Source organism: Pleurodeles waltl, chromosome 6, assembly GCF_031143425.1.
Source record: "Pleurodeles waltl isolate 20211129_DDA chromosome 6, aPleWal1.hap1.20221129, whole genome shotgun sequence".
NCBI lineage: Eukaryota > Metazoa > Chordata > Amphibia > Caudata > Salamandridae > Pleurodeles > Pleurodeles waltl.
The window spans coordinates 157372555-157394415 of record NC_090445.1 but is presented as its reverse complement, the minus strand read 5'-3'; the positions used below and the strand labels follow the sequence as shown (position 1 = coordinate 157394415).

Here is a 21861-nt window from a genome sequence, read left to right as displayed (position 1 = left end):
CTTAGGGCCTGAGTTAGAGTTTGGGAGAGGGGGGTGGTTATCCCATCACAACGGTGACAGATATCCGTCCGCCGAAATATAAATCCCATAAGATATAATAGGATTTATATTTCGGCGGACAGGATATCTGTCACCGTTGTGACAGAGTAACCCTTCTGACAAACTCTAAATCAACTCCCACAAACTCTAAATCATAGGATATAATGGGATTTATCTGTTGGCGTACAGGCTATCTGTAACCGCTCAGCCGAACTCTAAATCAGGCCCTTAGTTGTTAACATTGCTATAAAAAAAATGTTCTGTTTTCTTACTGGTCAGTTTACCTTTGTGCTTATCCCGATAGAACTGTAGTTGGCACAGATAAGTGATCTTTGTGAATCAAATTTTTTTGCCCAAAAATCGCATAGTTTTGGGCAAGCCTGCCATATATTTGTAATCATCCAGTGGATCATTCTGGCATCTTGGGTATTATAAATCCTGTCTAGCTCGCACTTTGGGCAAAGCAAAAAAACTGGTGTTTTATAGCATCCACTTCCAGAAAAATTGCTTATGAAGACAGTTGGCTCATCTGCGTGTAATACAATCCAATGTATTGGTGCTTTTCCATAATTGTTTTATATTACAAATCCCTGTCTCCTTTACCCATTGATTGGCCAAATTATTTATGGTGTTTCAATTAGTTTGTTTGCATAGGTATTCGTTTTAGACACCTATTTCTTTAACCCCAGCTATAAAACATATATTGAGGATTTCATCTAATCATCTTTGTTCTGTGAAAAGCGTTAATCAACTGAGCATATGCCAGCCAACCCTACTTTTGTGGCAAGTCCTTGTTCCACAGCAGTATGAAACAATTTTCTTGCTAGTGTTTAATTACAGAAAAGCACAATGTTTTAACCGAGTCTGACAATCAATGGAATCTTGAAAAAAATGTTGCTTACTTAAAAAAAAAAAAAAAAAGCTTGCAATGTCTGGATTGTCATTTTTTTGGAGAATATGATGAATGTATGGAATTCAGAAAAGACCACCTTCTTCTCTGTCCTGCCAGGTGTTGAGGCTGGGTCTTACAGCACTTTCCAAGACCATTCTGGGCTGGCTTTGATTCTAAGCCTATACATCTAGACAGGGCCCAACATGCTCTGCAGACAACTTGCTTCATTGTCTTGCTGAAAAATAAAGAAGTTGTTTTGCTAGGGGGGCACTTAAGCCAAACCTTTGTGTTTTTGTGTTTTTTTTACATTTACTTCTAGACCCCTTTTAACACAATATTCCAAGAAACGGACGCCCTCAAAAGAAATATTGCAATGTTGGCAAATAGTAAATAGATGCCTGGTGGACTTGTATAGAGATAGAGATGCTACTGGAAGTAGCATGAAGCCTTGCCTTACTACGCTGTGTCGGCCTCTGTCCTGCAGTGAGTTCTCCCAACCCTGCAGTCTTCTGTTGCTTTCTGCACAGTGACAAGCAGGAGGTAGGAGACTGCGCAATTGGGAATAAAAAATAGATATTAACTAGAATAATATTACTTACCTCTGCTATCCTCCATTATCTCTTTTTCTACCAAAGTGTTGGGAGTGGCCTAAACCCTCTTATATTCCTAACATGACTTTCAACTCAGTTCAGACTGTTTTATGCATACTCTCCAGTATTGAATCTTTCATTGAGTCAGAGGCTTGAATCTTCTGCGTTGTCAAGGTGGGAGTCCCATGGCAATTACAATAAGTAGTGTAAAGCATTGTATATTGAAGCTTAGGTAAGTGACTTTGTTAACCGATGCACATTGTTTTAATAAGAACCAGACTTCAGCCAATCAGGAAGCAGCTCCTGAAGCACTCATCCCCCCCCCACGGGTCATCATACCTCATGTTTCTTACTGCGTGTCGTGTAAAGGAAGTCTTGCTGAGCTGTGAGCAGTTCTTCGGTGTTTCTGCTGAAAGTCTTAGACATTTGACATCCCACTGGGTTTCATTTGTCCGCTATCTTGAAGTAACATCTTAGCTGTTGAATTCCACATTCAAAATTATGTCAGAGGCATCTTATGTGGACATCTTGGTATATTCTCTGTGGATCCTCACTAAGAACGCCTATATTGCCTTCTCCCTCACTATAAGTCTAAATACTATGAAAAGTGTTGCCCCTTTACTGCCACAACCTTGAAGGACGGGTAAGCCAGACTTGTCCTGTGGCTACAAAAAAAGGAAGGTTATTGAAAATCCCTTATCTTTGATGATGAAGTTAAGGGAATATCTTCTCAGAAGAACAACCATAAAAGATATCAGGAAAAAGACTCCTCTCAAAAGTCCTCAAAAATTTTTTTGAAACCAAAGGCAAGACAGTTCTTATAGTATTTTAGTGGCAGAGAAACAGCCAGTAACATCAAAGAAAAATTCAACCTCTTCGACTTAGAGATGTCAGAGAAAGAATAATTCTAGTTATGTTTCTGATGAAAAACAGCAAGAAAAAATCACCAAATCTCCATCTATGAGGAAGCTGTCTACTTCAGCTTGAAGGGAGACCATGGAATCAGTACCCAGGCAATCGCCAAAATCACAGGATGTACAATTGGGGCCCGTAAGGTCAGTAAACCACAAACATATTAACAATAGGGTGCCTACCACTTCATAGAGCAATGACCCCATGACTGTGCACACTGAGGATATATTCCTTCTTTCCACTACTCCACCCATCTCACAATGCATTCCCATCTTCAATTTATCCAACTACTTACTATCCTCTGAAGAGATCATTTTACTTAGTGAGGAACTCTCCTTTCTCATAACAGAAGAAACAGCATTTTTTCAGATTGCAATCCGAACTTCAGAGATAATTTTGGAAAATCAGACTCAAACATGTCTTCCATGTTAGAAATATTCCCCTACTTCTTCAGTATCTTTACTTAAACCTCCATCTTCATTTATTCCTCAGAATGCTATGATGCCTCCTGAAATATTAGGAGGCATTGTGATGCAGGACAGATAATTAGGAAAACATGAGACAACTTAGCAACCACAATCATTGCACCTAAATATCTGTTAACCGCCTTAGTGGTATAAAAATCAAGATACCGCAAGCCACCACCTGTGACCTGTCATCAAGCGCAAGATACCTCAGTGCACCACTCATGACATTGAGGGGGGTCATACTGACACAGCAAGAATTTGAGTTCCTCAGTAAAAATCACAGATGATATCTGTATTGTATACCCTTCCAAAGATTTTCAAAGATGCTAACCCACCTTCTAACAGACCCATCCTGTCGGTCTGTGACTCTATCCTAGAGCCCATAGGGTAATACGAAAACATTTTCTTTAAAGATTGAGTTCCCCTTTTAGATACCTATGTGAGACAATAGTACGTATATAATTTACCTCATTGGAGGGTTAGAATTTGACCCCGCACAAGAACTGCTGGCGACCCTAGACACAGTGTCACTATGTACCAGCACACCTCAGAGGGAATGTATAGAGGTGATGAGACAGGTCCTTGACTGACAACCTGTCCCATATCATGTCCCTACCAACTTTATCGTGGACCTCCTTGAAATTGCTCTCACTGCCAACTCCTTCATGTATGGGAATAAATACTATAAGCAATGCTCCGGTACATCTACAGGAGCTATTTTTGGCACCTAATCTGGCTAATCTCTGTGTAGGGCAGTTTGAACTTGACTTTGTTACCACAGGTGATAACCTCTTTTTCAACCACATTTGCTGCTGGAAAATATATATTGATGATATCTTTATGATCTGGAAGTGCCCCACTGACATATTGGCACTGTTCATACAATATTTGAATAGTTGCCACTCCTTATCTGAAACTCACTCACAATATTGATCACCATAGCATATCCCTTCCTTGGTCTAGAGATTAAAAACAATGAAAACAACCTCATTGTTTCCTTATACAGGAAACTCAAAGTGCAACACCCTTCTACAGTATAAAATTTCCACCCACGAGCACTCAAGGATGGCTTTCCTGTCTCGTCCCGTTATTGAGTAAAAAACTACAAGAGAGGGGTTATCCCAAATGTCTTAAAACCTTTATGAAAAGGGCAGGGTATAGCACGAGAGAGGCCATACTGCAGACCTTTGAAAAGCCATCATCAGATAAGATTACTTGTGTTAACACTTTTTACGCGGATACTAATAAAATAGTTAAAACCAGCAAAAAACACTGGTCTGTTCTGAAAAACATGGAGTGTTTCAAAGAACTTCAACTTTTTCCTATAAAAAAAGGTAAAAACTTCGGGGATCACTGGGTCCATTCTCATTCCAGTCTCTCTAAACAACAGGAAACAATTCTATCCTAATGAAGTTTAGACCCTATCAAGGGCCACTTTAAATTTGGCAACTGCGTTGCATGCCAGTTCACACAAAACATTACGTTTTTCAAACATGGCATGATACAGATATCTCTACAACAGCACACTACCTGTTCATCCAGCAATGTGATCTACTGTATTTTCTGCCCATGCAATCGATCTAAATTAAGCAGACTTCCCAACAGGTTAAGGCCACGATTGGCCAGCACAAAATCTGCATCCTCTGTGGTATTCAACCCTACTTGGCAAAGCATCACTCTGCAGAGGACCTGAGATGGCAAGTAATCGAGATGGCCCTTCCATCTCTTAGAGGTGGAGACACAGCATACACTCTGCAGCGCTTGGAGTATAAATGGATTGACAAATGTGACTCTTTAAAAAAAAAAAGACTTAAATCTATGGAGGAGTGGCACAAATTCATTACACTCATAAACCAAATTTTGCTCTGGCGCCAATACTCACATTTTTCTATGTTTTCCAAATGGCCAATTGACGGTGAGATCAAGCCTCTTTCTGTTCTGTTTTTCATATCCTCTGGCATAAAATTTCCCTCCTTGATCTATTGTTGACTTGTATTCATTTTGTTTATGTTCCTCATATGTATTTATGATTTTATATGTATTTTATATGTAATTATGGATAACCCTTGGAATCATTGAGCCTGACCTGCTGCGCTGACATGCTTAAGCCATCTTGCCAATTCATCCCTTGGCCTACTCACATGTGGCAATTGATTTTACTCTTGACCTGATTCGGTGTTAATTCATTACTGTCTTTACATTATTACCGTCACAACCTGCACACACTTGGTTAGCACCATTATTGCTTTTCTCTGCTCCTTGTCTGGAGGGCTGCAGACATGTGTTAATTGTTAGGGATATTAGGAATGATTTCTCCCTATTACCTGCCTTTCAAATATGAAATTGTTAGTGCAACATTGGGTTTGCTTTGTTCCCCGAATAGGAGCCTCTTAAATATGATACTACCTATGCGAACGTGCCTCCAGCCCCCCAAGCTACCCGACCCCCTGCCCTTCCTCGGAGAATCGTCTCCTTTTGTACAGATTCCTGCGTACACCTTCAGACTATTCATTGAGACTAGTTTCCTTAATCCTGTTCTAAATATCATTCTGCCCATTTCATCTTCACTATCATACTGTCCTTTAGTGTTAAGCGTATATTTTAAATTTGTCCCCCACTCTTGTGTTGTGTAGCGCTATTGTTTTTTAAAATTCTTTTTTTATTGTTGGCTCCAATTTACAAAGGGCTTCAGACATCTATACCCTGTTAGTAATTATGTCCATATACTATACAGGCCTCCCAGCAATTATCTGACATGTCTGTGTAACTATGGCTCACTATGGCAATGCTGTTAGCATTTGTCTCAATATACTATACATGCCACGCAGCAATTATCTGATGTGTACGTGTAACCCACAGCTCACTGTAACAACACAACACCCCCACAGGCCCATCTGCCTGGCCACGCCTCCCCTTCCATCTGGTTGCAATGCAGCTGAAGTCTCACTTTGGTGCCCAGCGCCATATCTGTAGTCCCAGTGGGAAGACACTGACGATTGGCTACCAGTTTGCCGCTGGCAATCCTCCAATCGGAACTTTGCCTTTCCTGACACGCTTCAGGCTGTTCAAGCTGGCCTGATTCTTTCTCTCTTCTTGGGGCCTCTGGCTGGATCGAGCATCTTTTAACTCTTGGTAAGCTTGAGTTAAAAGATGCTCGATGCTACTGAGTGAACTTTTATCTGTGTTGGCAGTTCTTTTATTCAAACCTTGTTGAGCTGTTTCTCAATCTCTATTCCCTTTTGCCACCCACACCTTTAGGCTGAGACCCGTGAGTATGTGTATATATATATTTTTACCCTTGCACCTCGCTGATAATTAATCATAAGGCATCTTCCCTTCATCAATGAGTAGTGTCCCTGGGTAAGCACTACCTGCACTTTTAATTTGTCCATGCTAGTGGCCTCCTGCTTAACTTCATCGTGAATGCTGTACATATGATTACACCCCCTATAAGTACCCCACTGGGCCTTATTATCTGCAACACTTTCTGGCAGTCCTTGAGTGACTATCTCTACACAGGCTCTGATTTTCCAACATACCAGTATGTATATTTATTATTTTCCTCATTTACCTTTACTTCCATTGCTTAGCCCACATGCTAATTCTCCTTATATCGTCATTCCCCAGTTCTGATGTGACCTTCATACCCCTTGTAGTGTCGAAACGCCATTGACACCATCACAGACAGACCTCTTGTTACAAAATATCAAGATGGAACTTCCCTAGAGTACCACTCATACTTATCCAGTGTCTAAAGCTGTCTGTTTCATAACAATGCACCATTTATTTTCACATATTTTGTCACCACTCTTTCTTGTCAGTTATGGTTTTGTCACTTTGGGGCTTCTCAAAATCCATTTGTCACTTATCGCAAAACTGTGTAACCTTTCTTCGGCATTTTGTGTTTAAAATAAAATTAATTTTGGGTTAATTTACTGCTCTGATGTCATACTGGTTTTCACTCATATGTACTGTTTCAGATTGATTCTTGTCAATTATTTTCTGTCCCATTACATTGTCTATTCGCATGAGTTCCATGCGAACGCCTGCTTTAAGTTTAAGCTTGATATCCATCTTCACATGGACATTTGGGTTGCTCTTATATTTGAGACATATAAGAAACAATACATTGACTGACCCATCGTCGATGAAGCAAGTGTCTTCGAAGTACTGATGACAACTTCATCATCGCGATCCACATCAATCATGGCAACAGCGTCGACAAAACCGTTGACTACTGTTACACCTACAGGCTCAGTGTTGTTGACGGCAACAATAACACCTTCTGCAAACACAGTGGGCATCGTTGACAGCTCAGTCGACATGCCCATCAACGTGACAAGCTAAGGTTACCCACATCGCTTAAGAAGATATTTCAGTTTCGATTCGACCAGACTTCTCTAACTGAAGTCTCTCCTTTTTCACCAGCACATCTATTTTAAGTGGAGGAAACTGATGCTGATGGCTCTTTTGGCACCACATACCATCCCACACAACTCCATTTAAAGTGCAAAGAGGATGATAACAATGAACGTCTAGAAGGAAAATATCCATACCAGGATAGACCTCCGGTGAAGGCAAGATCCTTCGAGACCTTTTATGAGTAATACCAATTTGATGGAACATCTGATGATCAGTGCCACTACCAGGAACCCATGATGCAGGTTTCACCAGCCTTGATAACTGACCTTCACCAAAGCTGGCGGATAATTATCAAAGGTTTCCTGAATCAGATAATTCTCTGCAACTACCACAATTCACACCTGCTCATCACACACCTTCCCCTCTCACTCCTTGTTTACTCCATCAGGTGATTGGCCCAGTTGTGCAACAGAGATAATTTGTGCCACCTAGAATCTTGGCACCCATTGCAGTCCACAAGGATTACGTGGATGATGATAAAGAACAACCAGGGGAGGGTAGGATTACCAAAAATGAGCCATCTGGCACTGGGGAAGAATGGAACTACTACATTGCACCGCATTCAACTTCTCTTACTCCACCAGCTGCTAATTTCCATCCAGATGACATTGGAGGCTTTCACAATCTTCTGGAGAGAGATTTGATTTCCTATTAAGCAGATCGACTGCTTCCTATATGATTTTAAGTAGTCAGCAAGAAATTCGGTAAAGGCTATACCCGTAGTATATAACATATGGACCAAAGACATGATGCTCATGAAAAAGCCCTACAGTTTGGCTTCAATAGTACCTTGCCTAGATAAAAATATAAGGCCTCACAACTTCTCTTATTGGTCATTCATACTTGGACTCGGAGGTCAAGCACGCTTCTTAAAGAAGCTCCAGGAATTCTACCACTCCTTGCATTACACCACCTGACAAGGAGGGTAGACTTTAGATAACGTAGGGAAGAGATTCTTTGCGATGGCAACTATGACCATTAAGCATCTAATGATTTAGCTGTTCTAGGCCTGTACAACAGTCAAATGTGTTTGGATCAGGGAGCCTAATTTGATTTATTACCAGAAGATATGCAAAAAGGGTGAGAAAATGTCAGCTGATACTATTGATTTGACAATGTATATTGCCTCTAACTGTTTTAGTCAGATTGCTGAGTCGACTAAGGATGGCTCAAAGCAACTTCTTTCCTAGCAGTCAGCTGAAACTATTGATATTGCCGTTAGCTGTTTTAGACAGATTGCTGAGGTGGCCATGGATGGATCAGAGCAACTTCTTTCCTAGAAGAAGTTCAGGCAAAAAAATTGGATATGGCATCTAATGGTGATAATCTGTTTGTTGAGCATGTTGACAATGCCTTCCAATCCATTAAATCGGATATAGAGACTGCAAGATCGTTGGGAGTGTTACAATAGTGTTGTTACCAACTCTTTGGTGACACTAGTGGAAGGTAGCGGCATTTCTCATAGAGAGGACATTTTCAACCACACAGATATCAACCCTACCTTCATTTACAACAGGGTTATTGCCAACAGTTCTCACAATAACAGCGGAGACCTGTTGCAGCTTTGTCTAGACAAACCCCCTGAAAAAGGCCTGCAGCTTTCAGTAAGGCTCAAGAATCATCAAGGCACCAGTGACAGCTTTCAGGTACTTTTCACCCCCACATCTTACTTGGGGGTCAAATGTCATTAAAATTATTTTGGCAGCTGGAATTCCCTAGCTACAGATCATTGGGTGCTGGATTTAATTCATTATAGCCAGGAATTCCTTCCAAAACCTTTGCGAAATCCACCTTGTACGGGGTCACATCAACATCTTCGTCTTAAAAGAAGAGATTATTCCGCTCCGACAGAAGGAGACTGTAGAGGAAGTTCTTCATCAAAACACAGGTTGTGATTTCAATTTTTTCCTCATCGTGAAAAAGTCAGGGTAATGAAGACAAGTCCCTTCATTTGCAACAACTGAACGAGTTCCTGAAAAATACAATACTTCAGCATGGTTACCTTACAGTAAATAGTCCAGCTATTAAACAGGGGGGACGTAATGTCAACTCTAGACCTCCGAGAAGCATATTTTGATATCTCCATTCATTTAAAACTCGAAGATACCTGAGATTCGAGGTGGCTGCGTGCCATTATTAGGTTAAAGTCCTTTAATTTGGTCTCACATTTTAATAATTGCAAGGCTCCACTAGCCACTTCCCTGAGTGGGGGAACGCAACAAACAAAAAAATCTTGTCTGCCTTTTTTTGGTATAGGTGGACCACTGATTCATAATCATTGTTGTACCAGCAAGTAGTAAAATATTTTTCTGTTAGCCGGCATGCAGGTTGCAGCAACTTCAGATATATGTGCAGAAAACAATGACAGTAGTGTACGAGGATAAAGCTGTTAATGATGTAGTCGGATCATAAGGTCCTTACTTCAGTGGAACTGCCCTCTACATCTTAAAGGTCTTAAGATTGATATTAAACAAGTCGCGTTCACAGAAGTGGTGGAGGATATTTTTAGAAGCTTAAGGAATGGAATGCGATGGGTTTCATTGGAGACCTCTGAATTTCAGAGAGGAAAGAGAAATATTTAGAGCCATATAGAACACAGCTGAAATGCCTGTAGAGGTTACTCAACACCTTCCTCTAGCTTCTTGCTGCAGAGAATGACAGAGGGGTGGGCCAATGGATGAGAATGATCAGACGAATGCTAGGCTTGCCCTTTAGAGGACTTGGGCTGAGAGGCATACGGCTCAAATCCCTCCAATGACCTACTTTACTCTGGAAAGACTGTAGCAGATTGGCAGGGTCGTGGATGTTGGGACCCTTTTCCATGTAGTATGGAATTTCCTGGTCATTGCTACTTAGTGGTCATTGTCCTTTGCCTCCTGGCCTCCTGGGAATAATGGATGACTTTGAGGGCAGTCAGGAGAACAGACCTTCGTGGGCATATGAACTGTTGTGGCAAAGCAGTAGATTGCTGCACTCCCGTTGGAAGAATGACTGAGCACTATGGACAGATATGCAGAGTTTGAGGAACTCATCTACGATGTCAAGGGGGGCCTGCGTAAGTATCAGAAGATTTAGGGGCGTGTGGGGGAGTGTCTTGGCATTTAAAGTGACTAATCAGAGACTTATTTCCTAAATAGCTGCATGCAAAATCAGTGCTGCTTGTGATCTTTGACTGATGCACGGTTATACTGCTGTGTTGTGTTTTTTAGAGAAAAGAAATAAAATATGGTTTATGAAAAAACAGAACAAAGCCTTTTTTTCGAGCTAGCAAATATGCTTTTTAAAACAGATTTGAATATGTGATTGTAGTAAATTTCTGCTCAACCCCTGGAAGCTTTGATATTTTCTAATAAACCGTCTTCTAAATTAGGAGTTTACCATTTTGGAATCCCAACTGCAGTTTTTTCTACTGATGATGGTTGTGACAAATTACTAAAGGAATGGATGTTGTTCACAGTTTTAAACTAATATTTGTTATGGTGTACCATCGTGAGGGATGTATATTTGCTTAATCATATGTCTTCGGTGTTTGTGGGTCTTGAAGTTATTGTTTTTTATTTGAATTATGGCATGTACTAAACGTTCTAAATAATACATTTCTTTAAATGAAAATGCTGAAGCAGGGCTTGAATTTGTAATGGAAAAAGGTTAAATTATATTTTGAGATTATTTCCAGTTGCTGTAGTGAAATTGGACACCAGGTTTTAATGGAGTTTTCTCATTGTTGTTGGTCCCACTGGGTTGTGTTTAATTCTAAAGTATATCCACCTTTTTCTGTCTCGTGCCATTTATGTGTTTTTATTTATCGGTTTTCTATTTCTACTTAATGTGAGTATTTTAAATTACCCACACACATTCTTATGTGCTTGCATAAAACAATAGAATTAAAAACATTATTGCTTCCATAACATTCAGTTGTTTGGGTATGTCATATATGAAGACAGTGTGCTGAAAGAGAGCAAACTGAGTCAAGGGGAACAGACCAAGCTTGATTAACGAGTCAACCACCAAACATGATTTGAACGTAAATGTAAAAAAAAAAAAAAATGATTCCTTCTTCACTTCCTGAACTGGTAAAGCTGGATAAAAAGAGGGATCAGGCACTGTCCTAACTTTGCTGTCAGTTTAGTTTATTCCTGACATCAAACTGATTGTGATGTTGGTGCTAGAGGTCTCGCCTGGTTGCTTAATCTTTAATATACATCAGCATCAACTGTGTTAAGTGATAGTAACTGCTTGGGAAAATCCTCATCCTGGCCCTACCTCTTTTCGCTGTGCTCCCCAAAACCTGCTGATGTGTGACTTGTCTTTAGATTAACAAGAACAACTAAGGCAAGCTATTGAATGTAAACTGTTTAACTGTGAGGCATATTCCAAACCTCAACACATTGTTCTTTGATATTTTAAGTTTTTTTTTTTACTGTAATGCGAGGTTCACTTGCCCTGCGGACGCCACGTGGGACCTATGAGGGGAAAAAAAAAAACATCAAGATGCTGATTCCTACACTCTCAAGTGCACAAGAATAAATCCTTCCTGAATTGCAGGCCCAAAGTATCTTAACTAAATACAGGCCCATCTCTAAACTACCAAACACGCTTAGTGGTGTAGGGTACAAGGCTGCAAAACAACTGAATGCTTACATTGAGTCCCACAATCTCCTTGGTGACCTAACAGAGGCATGAAATGTTACTGTCTAACATTAAAGAGCCCCCTCAAACCAGTATTGTATCCCGAAGCCCATTCTTCTTCATCAACTCACATCCTACCTTATAGTAGATTTCAGGACCGTCTCATTGTTAGCCCTTCTCAAACAAACCCTTCAGAATCTAGCTTTAGAAACTGAGACGCTGGCCTTGAAGTTACTACAAAAGCAAAAACAGATGATGGACGGAATGCAGAGCAAATCAAACATTCACCCCCAGTCACAGATCTGGGTTTAATCCATCAGTTTTTTTGCTTGTCATGCCATTCCTCTTTGGACCCTGCCATATGCAAATCAGTCTTGACCCTGTTCCCCAGGGAAACAGTCCAGCCCGAACTGCCAGGCCAGGTCCTCCCTGGACCAGAAACAAGCATCCTGGGACCGGTTTCAGGGTATCACCCTTCGTCAGCCAGGCTGGCTTGAATCTAGTGGCATAGCAAGCATGGGACCCACGTCTGGGCATACCCTTCCCACTTGGGGTGACAAAAGCAAAAACAACAGATGATGGACGGAATGCAGAGCAAATCAAATATTCACCCCCAGTCACAGATCTGGGTTTAATCCATCAGTTTTTTTGCTTGTCATGCCATTCCTCTTTGGACCCAGCCATATGCAAATCAGTCTTGACCCTCTTCCCCATGGAAACAGTCCAGCCCGAACTGTCAGGCCAGGTCCTCCCTGGACCAGAAACAAGCATCCTGGAACCGGTTTCAGGGTATCACCCTTCATCATTTGTGTTTTGCTTTGCTTGAAGTTACTACAGTCAAGAAAATGTCATTCTTTCATTTTATTATTAGCTGACTAGATAGACACTACAAAAGTGTTAAATTATGGTAAAGAAGATTAACAATGTTGGATTCAGTTTATACATGGCTAGTGCTCTGGGAAATAAACAGTATATTTGTGATCTGTTGTAATAGGGGCGATAGCAAGGAAGGATCTAACACCCTGCTTGGGAATGAGTTGGAGGAGGACAAACATGTGAGTCAGGGTCTGAAATTAATACTGGTCTAAAATGGTAACATTTATAAAGTGTATGGAAAACAAAATATTGACATAAATGTGAATTGGGAAGTATGAAAAACAAGAAATGGTGAATTCAGTAGGTCTTGCCTACGAGTAGTATTGACTTTGCCATTGTTTTTCTCCATGTTTGGGGGCTCAGTGGAGGGCAGTGTGAACAATGGAGGGAGGGCAGGTGACAAGAACCACACAGAAGGGCAGGTGGGGCAGCAAAGACAACGGAGGGAAGGCTGATGGAGGGTGGGAGGAAGGTGCTGGGGGCAAGCAGACAGACAGCGGAGGAACGGTGGGAGGGACACAGACGGGAGAGAAGTGCATGAGGTAGTCAGGTGAGAGCTATGGACTCTCCTAGAGTGCTTAAACTCAAAGAAAAAGAAGCACCCAAAAAAATGAGCAGTGGAAGTGACACGCGTAATGCTTCTATGCTCCTGGGGAGGGACATAGACATGAGGAGAAAGGAAACCTTCGGCACCTGACCCATAAGATGCAAGCAAACAAGAGTGACAATGAAGCAAACCATAGGTAAACAATAGCGGTCTCCATGCCATTGTTAAAAAACAAAAGGACTTGCATGTGATGTCTTCGTCAAGACTCACAAAGAAAATTTAAATTGAAACCACTTATTGAAGAATTACTGTTTTTAGCGGTTTGTTTCTCTCTATTATAGTTGGATTGTAAGACTGACTGACGTAAAATATCTGCCATCTGTGAACGCGCTCGAAATTAGCAGAAATACAGACGTTTTCACACTTCGAGCAACTAGCAATCTTCTTAACTGATTTCGGTGTGAAAATAGGGAATACATATGATATTCTTTCAGATCATAGTTTTTGTGATCCAGTCATCTCACTATATTATTTGATATGTAGGTTTTAGCATTTTTGGTTACATGAGCATAACAAATTGATGTTTTTCATTGTGTATATTACGATAGTATACCACATAAACTGATGTCATAAATGTAAAGAAACTGTCACATCAGTGGTGCGTTCTTCATTGGTCTTTCCGAATTTGAAAGGCTGGTGTTTGTGCTAGAGAGAGGTGGCAAGTCCTAGTTTTTGAAAATTTCACCCTTTCTTTCATTTCCAAGGCCCAGAGAAGAACTGTTGAAACTATGTGGGCAGAAACAATGAAATAGACTTTCACACAAGTGTGCATTTCAATAAAATGGATGTCTCACCGTTATGTTGTTGTTGCCACACAACCCCATAGAGTCCTTTGTTCCGTTTCTAGATATTTCCTAGACCAATTTTAATCCTTCACACGTCTGTCTTCCTTGTAAAAGCTTCACTTTATACTTGTATGGTAGCATTCAGTTAAATAAAATACAGTTCTAACAAAGGGCAAACAGTTATTTTTTCCATCTAGTTTTACTGGTCCCTCTTTCCTAATACCCTGGTTAATGATTCCAACACAAATTACAGCTTTTGGGTTGCTTAAACTGATGAAAACTTTGGATCAGATCTGAAACAATATAATGATCGTGTGCTAGTAATCAAACGTGCTGTGAGCTTATGTGAGGCTAAAATTTCCGTGTTTTTTTTTTTTTTAGGACTGTGCCAATTTGCCCCCAGAGGTTGCCTTTTTCCCAGACTAGCCCAGGTTGCCAGTGAGAAAGGTAAGACAAAGAATATTTATCTTAGCTATTCGATTTCTGTGTTTTAAATGAAAAAATATAAAATATTGAGTTTGCTTCTCAAACCTTTTTCCTGGCCTAACTTTGATTTACACATTTACAAGTGCGTATATTCATATGGTCACTTTGGCAAATTCAAGTTCTGAGTATGAATGCAACTGTCTATTCTATGTTTGCATAATTGTACAGCATATTTGCTAACTGTAGTTTATATTTGGGGCTGCAAATCTTGGATGTTTTTAGAACTGTGGTCACAGATAGCAATAGAAATCACTTGGTCACCCAAAAAGTGACCCTTAGGTGGTGCATAATTTGTTTTTTCTTAATTATTCATAATTGCTCAAAATGTGAAACCCGCATTTGCCACTATATTTTAGAGCGAAATGTGTTCTGCTGTCCTTTTTGGCTGAATGGCCGCATTTGACGCTAAAAAGGTTGCTTGCGCAAGAAATATTAGCTGCTCGTGTTTTGGTCATTCCCTTCGTCACTGTGCACAGATTTTAACTTGAGCTTCTGCTCGGACAATCTGGATGTCCTGTGGCTGCCAAAAATATGCTACAAGAAGTAAATGACAGAAATGTTGACTCTAGTTATTGCTGTGTTGATATTGTTATAGTATTTTTCCACACTTGCAAAACGTATTTTGTGGGCATTGGTGCTTAAGGTTCAGACTTGGGGAGTTCTTGCCCATCTAGCGTGACTGGTCCATTCAAATTCACCTGTCTGTCTCATAATTAGAATGAATTTCAAAACAGCTTCCTACAGATTCTAAAATTATAAGAAATTGAAAGCTAGTGCTAAAAAAAGAAAAAGTAGCAAAAATGAAAGTTAAATAATGTGTACATAGTGCAGTAGTCTTTTTTCTTTTCTATTGAGATCCTATATACAAGGCAGGCTGACTTAATGAGAGCAACAGGTGAGCGCAGTGCAGCGTTGCAATCAGCCTTTGTGTGTGTGAAAATGAAGAGAGGCACTTTTCGGTTGGTCACTTCTGCAAAGTGTGGTGGACTGATGGACATCCCTGTGAGCCAGTGTCTCAAGCCAGATGACCCATAGTAGCCAGTTGCTGAACGGCTCTGTTTAAAAGCCCATTAATGTATATGTATGTGTGTTGGACCTGGCTTTCTAACAATGTGTATGTTGTATTGGGTGTGTTGAGTGATCACAGTAGCTCTCACCAGACAACTAACAGAATAAATAATAAAACATAACCCATAAAATACAAAGGAGATGGATGAGGAAAGAGTAAAAGTGGAGTAGAATTGAGGAGGCATTGGTATGAAGTAGCAACAAAGGGTTGAAGTAGAAGTAGAACTGAAGGTTTGTTCGACATACTTCTGTCCCAGTCAAGAATACAAGAGCAAAATTAGTTAGAGGAGGAGCCCAGAGGGTTGGGAGAGTAATTATAGACTAAAACATCTACAGAGGTGGGTGGCAAAGGATCTAGTCACTCCTATTGGAAAAACATTGTGAGCACCATTCTAGTTAATAAGGCATTCATTAAGTTGGATTTGACAGCTTACTGAATGCCATTTAGGTTGACAAATTCATGGAAATCTTGGATATACCAGAACCTGTTTAATCCAGTTGTTTTCTTCACCGTTAGAAATGGGGACTCCAGTTGACAGTGGTTTGCATCCTGTCCAAGTAGGAACCCTTACTCTAGTCAAAGTAAGGGAGTCACACAGCTAAGATAACACCTGCTCACCCCCTTGGTAGCTTGGCAGGAGCTTATCTTAGAGGCAATGTGTAATATAAAAATATATACACACATACACACACACACACACACACACACACAATATAACTCCATACCAGTTGAGAAAAATAGCTAATATTTATCTGAGTACAAGACTAAAATCCAATATACACAAGCAAAGATACAAATTTTCAAAGGTTAAACCTTAATAACCTGCTTAGAGACACAATAGCTCCAACTGGGGCTAACACAACATCTTGCGGAGTTGATTCCAATAGTCCAACACCACTCGCGAGGGAGTGCAGGCCGGTCACGGAGTTCCAAGGACCTAAGGTACAGTATCTTGGAAAACTAGGAAACAGACATTGCACGGAGTCGGGAGGTGAGGCATCGCTGGAGCTGGTGCAGTGCAGGTTCCTTACTGCTACCGGGGAGGTGAGATGTCAGTTCTTTGCTGCTGGGGAGGGGAGGCGTTGGTTCTTTACGGTTGCAGGGGGGGGTGATGCGACACCGGTGTCGAGGCATTGATTCCTTACGATAAGGCGGGGGTCGATGAATCCAGCAGGCCAAGACATGGGGCATCGACTTTGTGGTGTCATGATCACACCATGGGGCCACAGGTGCTGCAGTGGAGTCAGAGTCTGGTGTCACGGACCTCGGTGGAACGACACTCCGAACTCTCGCTGTGGCGGGACTTTGGAGGTACTGCGGCAGTGTTGGGCCTGTGTTGCAGGTTGCGGTTGTTGCACTCAGCGGGGACCGCGGTTCCGGTGCAGGTGGCATGGTGTCGGGGAGCGGCGCCGGGTCCGAAGTTGCTCTGGAGTCGATGTGCCTAGTTTCTTCTTGGTTACACCAGAACTCACCCCCTGGGGCCCAGGAACTGGATTTGGCACCACTTGGCAAGTCATGACTCTCCGCAGAGGAGCTTAGGTGCTGGCAAATTATGTCTTTGATGTCCCTGAGACTTCTTAACAGGAGGGAAGATCGGTCCAAGCCTTTAGAGAACCTTTGGAAGCAGGATGTAGAAAGCAAAGTCCAGTCCTTTCCCTGGACAGCAGCAGCAAACAGCAGGCCAGCAAAGCACCAGGAAGAGTGGCAGTCCTTTCTATATCATCCAGATCTTCTTTCTGGTAGAATGTCCTCAGTCCAGAAGGATTCTAACTTTGTATGGATTAGAAGTCCAGGTCATGTGGGTGGCACAATCAGTGCTTCAGGCCCACTAATAGCATTTGATTTACAGGCCCTAAAGCCAGCAAAAACAAAATTCAGCACAGGATCAAAAACAGGAGGTCAGAAGCCAAAAGACAGGGGGGACCACGCCAAGTGCTGACATGTCTAATATTCACCAAGATAACAGGTAGATCAGTTGCTTTTGGCTGAAGTTAATGTTGCTGTTGATGCAGCTGGGTGCACTCTAAAACCAGACTTGCTAGAAGGCAAGGCAACCTACCTCTATCTAGTATTACCTTCATCAAAAAATGAACAAGTAACCAGGTACACTATTTTCCCATTATTCAGTCAGCCCTTTCTGGGGAAAATTCGCAAAAATCAGCAGCACAGAAGCTCCAGAATTGCCGTGACCAACACATGCCTGCAGGCCTACCTCCATGACTTCTTTACTCTGTGCAGAGTACCAATTATGTGACTCTGTTGTCCTTCGTGGTATGCTCCACAGATCAGAGCTGGGGGATCCTGCAATGTGGTCCTCTTCAACCTTTTGACAGACTTTATCTCTACATGCTGCCACAAATTATTCAAAAGGCTTGCCAGTCTCACCATATGTATAGGCATCTCTGACACTCAAACTGGTTGCCTCATTCCTTTCTTAGAGGCAACAGGATGATCAAAATAACTCCTTAAAGCATCATCTCCCTATCAAATGGGGTTGCCCAAGTTTCCACCCTAGGTTCTAGCATATTTAATTTCTTCATTAAGCTCTGCAAGATATTTACACCCATTCAAGCTATCACCCTTTACCAGTATGCTGATGACAAGTAGTTCTGCCTTAGAGACTCTTCCGCTGTTGAATTAGTGTCTGAGTTTACAAAAAACCCTCTATGCAGCAACCTATGTGGAAAATGTTTCCACATCATCGCCATAAACAGAAAGCTCTACTGGCTTCAACATCAGCAGTGAGCAAATGTAAATACTTGTGTACCTACAAGGTCGTGCATACAAATATAAACCTGACTTGACTTAGTAGAAAAGGGCTATGGCCATGCCCATACTACCCAGAGCCCAACGGCCCTATTCTGGAAGTAGCAAACCCAGAAAAGAGATCAATACAGTAGATTCAAAAATATGAGAAAACTCCTCTCATGACTGTCCATGCATATTCTTCTGAAACAAGAGTGATTTCTGTTGGATTCTCCAGGCATGTTTCTTTTATAAATAGCTGCAGGGCTGATACAAGGCCTACCTTAGAGCATTCTGCTGGTAGTATGCTCTAGAGGATTCATATTAACCTGAAACTAAAGAAGTCTTGCAAAATCTGCTTACTAAGACTTTGGTTGCTCATGCTATCTTGCTACTCTTCCCATTTATCTTCCTGTTCTTGCCTGAGGGTCTCCCCGTTGGTAGGAAACAGGAGAGAGCCAGGGCCATGTAATAGGATAAGGTCATCCTTATGGTGACTGAAATCCCATCCCAGCTTTCACTTCTATTCTAAAGACACTCCTGCCTACCCAACTCCGAGTCCGAATTACTGATGAGGGAACGGGTGTGGATGATAACCCACATGTGCGAAGGGGGAGTAACTGTATGCTTGGCATGTATGAATGCATGGCACTGGCTAAGTACACTTACAGCATTAACAGCTTGAGGAGCAATTTTGTTACTGACACCAGGTACTGAGGTTTCCCATGATTTGGATTTGGAGAGAGCTATTTAGTTCTTTAGCTGTAAATGAAATTAATAGGTAGTCTGTGGATTACACTGGGGCTAATCAAATTTTACATGTAGCTCTCTTGCTCAAGAAAGGTGTCTCCTTGGCGTGTGCCACGACTCCGGTTTGCTTTTCTGCATGTAAGTTTATGCTCGCAGTGGTCCCTAATACACTACCGACCCTGATCAGGAAGATGTTCACCGATAACGTCAAATATTTGCGTCTATTAACTATTAAGGGTCCTTAAAGTAGAATAAACAGTACAAGTGTAGGCGCAAGACTTGTTCCTTCATTGACATCCTACATTTTGTCAATCCAAGACAGCGAAAGGTGGAAAGGGAGGAAGAAACAAAAGATTGAAAAAACACTGACAATGGGAGACTTCGGGTACGAAAAGGAACATGCAAGAGTGAGATTAAAAAAAAACGGAAGCTGATAGTGGCTGAAGAAAGAGGTATGAGGCGGGAAGCAAGACGAGACAGCCTTTGTGTTCAGCAACGGTGGCATTCGTCAGCATGGGCTTCTAAGAAGAAAACGTTTTGACCCTGCATTTGTTTCCAAATTGAGCTACGTTTGCCCGCTCACTCACGTGAAAGCAGCCTCGGAATTCCTCCTGGTGGGGATGGCACCAAAGTATTGCAAAGAAGCATCTTGGTGTATGTAGACTGTTTCCGCAGTAAAAAGTTTAGTTTGCGTGGACCGCTGAAAATCGTCCCACCATCCCAGCGTCTTTGTAATACAATTTTTGGGCTGTTCGAGTAAGCCATAACACTTCTAAAAACAGGCCTTGGGTGACCTTTCACGAAATGATATGCATAACTATCAAATTCTGTTTTGTTCTCTCTCACAGACGGTGGGCTGTTTCCCAGAGAACAGCTGGGAACTGAACTGACGTGTGTCACGTTGTTTCTCTCTTGTTTGGTTGAGCAGAGGGGGAAGTTGGCAGCGTTCAAAAGTTTTCTCTTTAAAAGCTTGCTGACATGTGAGAAGGAAATTGCTGTGCCATCCTCCTTCCTGTAATAGTAAAGCCTGTTCAACCATAATTCTGCTGTCATCTATCACATTGTTAGGCAAAATTTAACTTTTTAAAATATTGAAGGTGCGTTCGTATAAGGACAGCCCCTTCTAATTTTTGTATGCACACGTTATTTTTGTTGAAACGTTTGTAGAGGCTCTTTGAAGTCATTGGTCACGATGTGCGTAAAGTGGGGCATGGAAATTCTTGCATACCTGTGCAATGCTTTGATATAATTTCTGTTGTTTCTGCAGTGCATGGAGCCACGGTTGAGGTTCAAAGGCTTTTTGTGTGCAATTAATTTTAAAGTGAGCGCTGAGAGCAGCTTAGCTGCTGAAAGGGGAAGAAGAAATGGATTGAGAATTATTTAGGTCTGAAATATTGCGATACGGAGAATTATTCGGTGCTCAATGACTCCTTGTGAGGTTCATCAAAGAGTAAAATACGCCAGTCAGTCAACCTAAATTTAAAATCCCCAATGCACCTGAGAATAACTCTGGCCGCAAATACTTCTTTTGGGTCTATTTAAGAGCAATGCAGTCTCCATCCTTTTGACAAACTGTACGCTTGAGTTTCTGCTTAACCTCTCACAGATTATTGTATGACCTTGTTCAAGCATTGTTCTGAATAAAATGGCTCCGTCACATATTATTCTTCTCCAGACTGTACACTCATAGGCCCAAAATTACGATTCTAGCGGTCACTAGACAGTCAGACTCCACCACCAATATGGAGATACGAGCGCCATATTAAAATCACGGCGGTTGCGGCAGTCCTAATCCTCCAGGGCAGCAGGCATGGGCAGTGCAGAGGTCCCACTGGCCAGCACCCTCGCAGTGTTCACTGTCTGCCTTGCAGACAGTGAAAATTGCGAGGGTGCTGATCTTACAGCATTGCAGCCAGCTCGATTATGAGCCGGAGACAATGCTGTAAGATGTTTCTCACTAGGCCAGCGGGCGGGAACTCCGGTTTCTGCCCGCTGACCTAGCGGGATATTCTTGATGGGCCCGGTGGGGAGGTAGTCATTATGGCAACAACCTCCCTTTCGGAAGTTTGGTGGACGGTCTAAACCGTCTGTCAAACGTAATGAGGCCCATAATATCTTTCTTGGATCTTTAATCTGTGTAGTTTGTTCGCTGTGTTACATCAGTCATTACTAAGCATTCCCAATGTTGTGGTAATTCTAAATCCCAATAAGGTTTCAATTCTTTAGAATGTCATTCTTTCTTTGAGGTGTAAAAGAAAAGTGAGGTGATTAGTTACTTTCTATGTCTAGTTTCATTGCTATACTTATGGCTAAATAATATATTGACTTGTGACAAATTTAGAAAGAACACCCGTTTTTATTTTCTTATTGTTTGCCATGAACAGATCTAATTTTCTACATCATGATCTGGCTTCCAAGGTAACCTACCTACCTTCTCTGTCTGTTACTTTGCCGTGTTATCTCCGATATCTGCTGATACTAGTCTTGCATTGCGAGCAATAGCATGCACTCACTCCTCTGTGATCATCAGTCTTTAAAACAATTAAAAAGTAATAATAAAAAGCTGTTCAAACCATTCTGCCTGCTTTTGAT

At 41.5% G+C, this 21861-nt stretch overlaps 1 protein-coding gene across 9 annotated transcripts in view; it reads left to right on the top strand.

Moving 5' to 3' along the window:
• The window catches only part of LOC138299444 (signal transducer and activator of transcription 5B), a 994326-nt gene that overhangs the window by 491548 nt on the left and 480917 nt on the right, over window positions 1–21861 (top strand). For all 9 annotated transcript variants that reach the window (XM_069237688.1, XM_069237689.1, XM_069237693.1 and 6 more), the window contains one exon: window positions 14601–14666. The gene's annotated coding sequence lies outside the window, so the exon portion shown is untranslated. The remainder of the gene's footprint in view (window positions 1–14600; window positions 14667–21861) is intronic.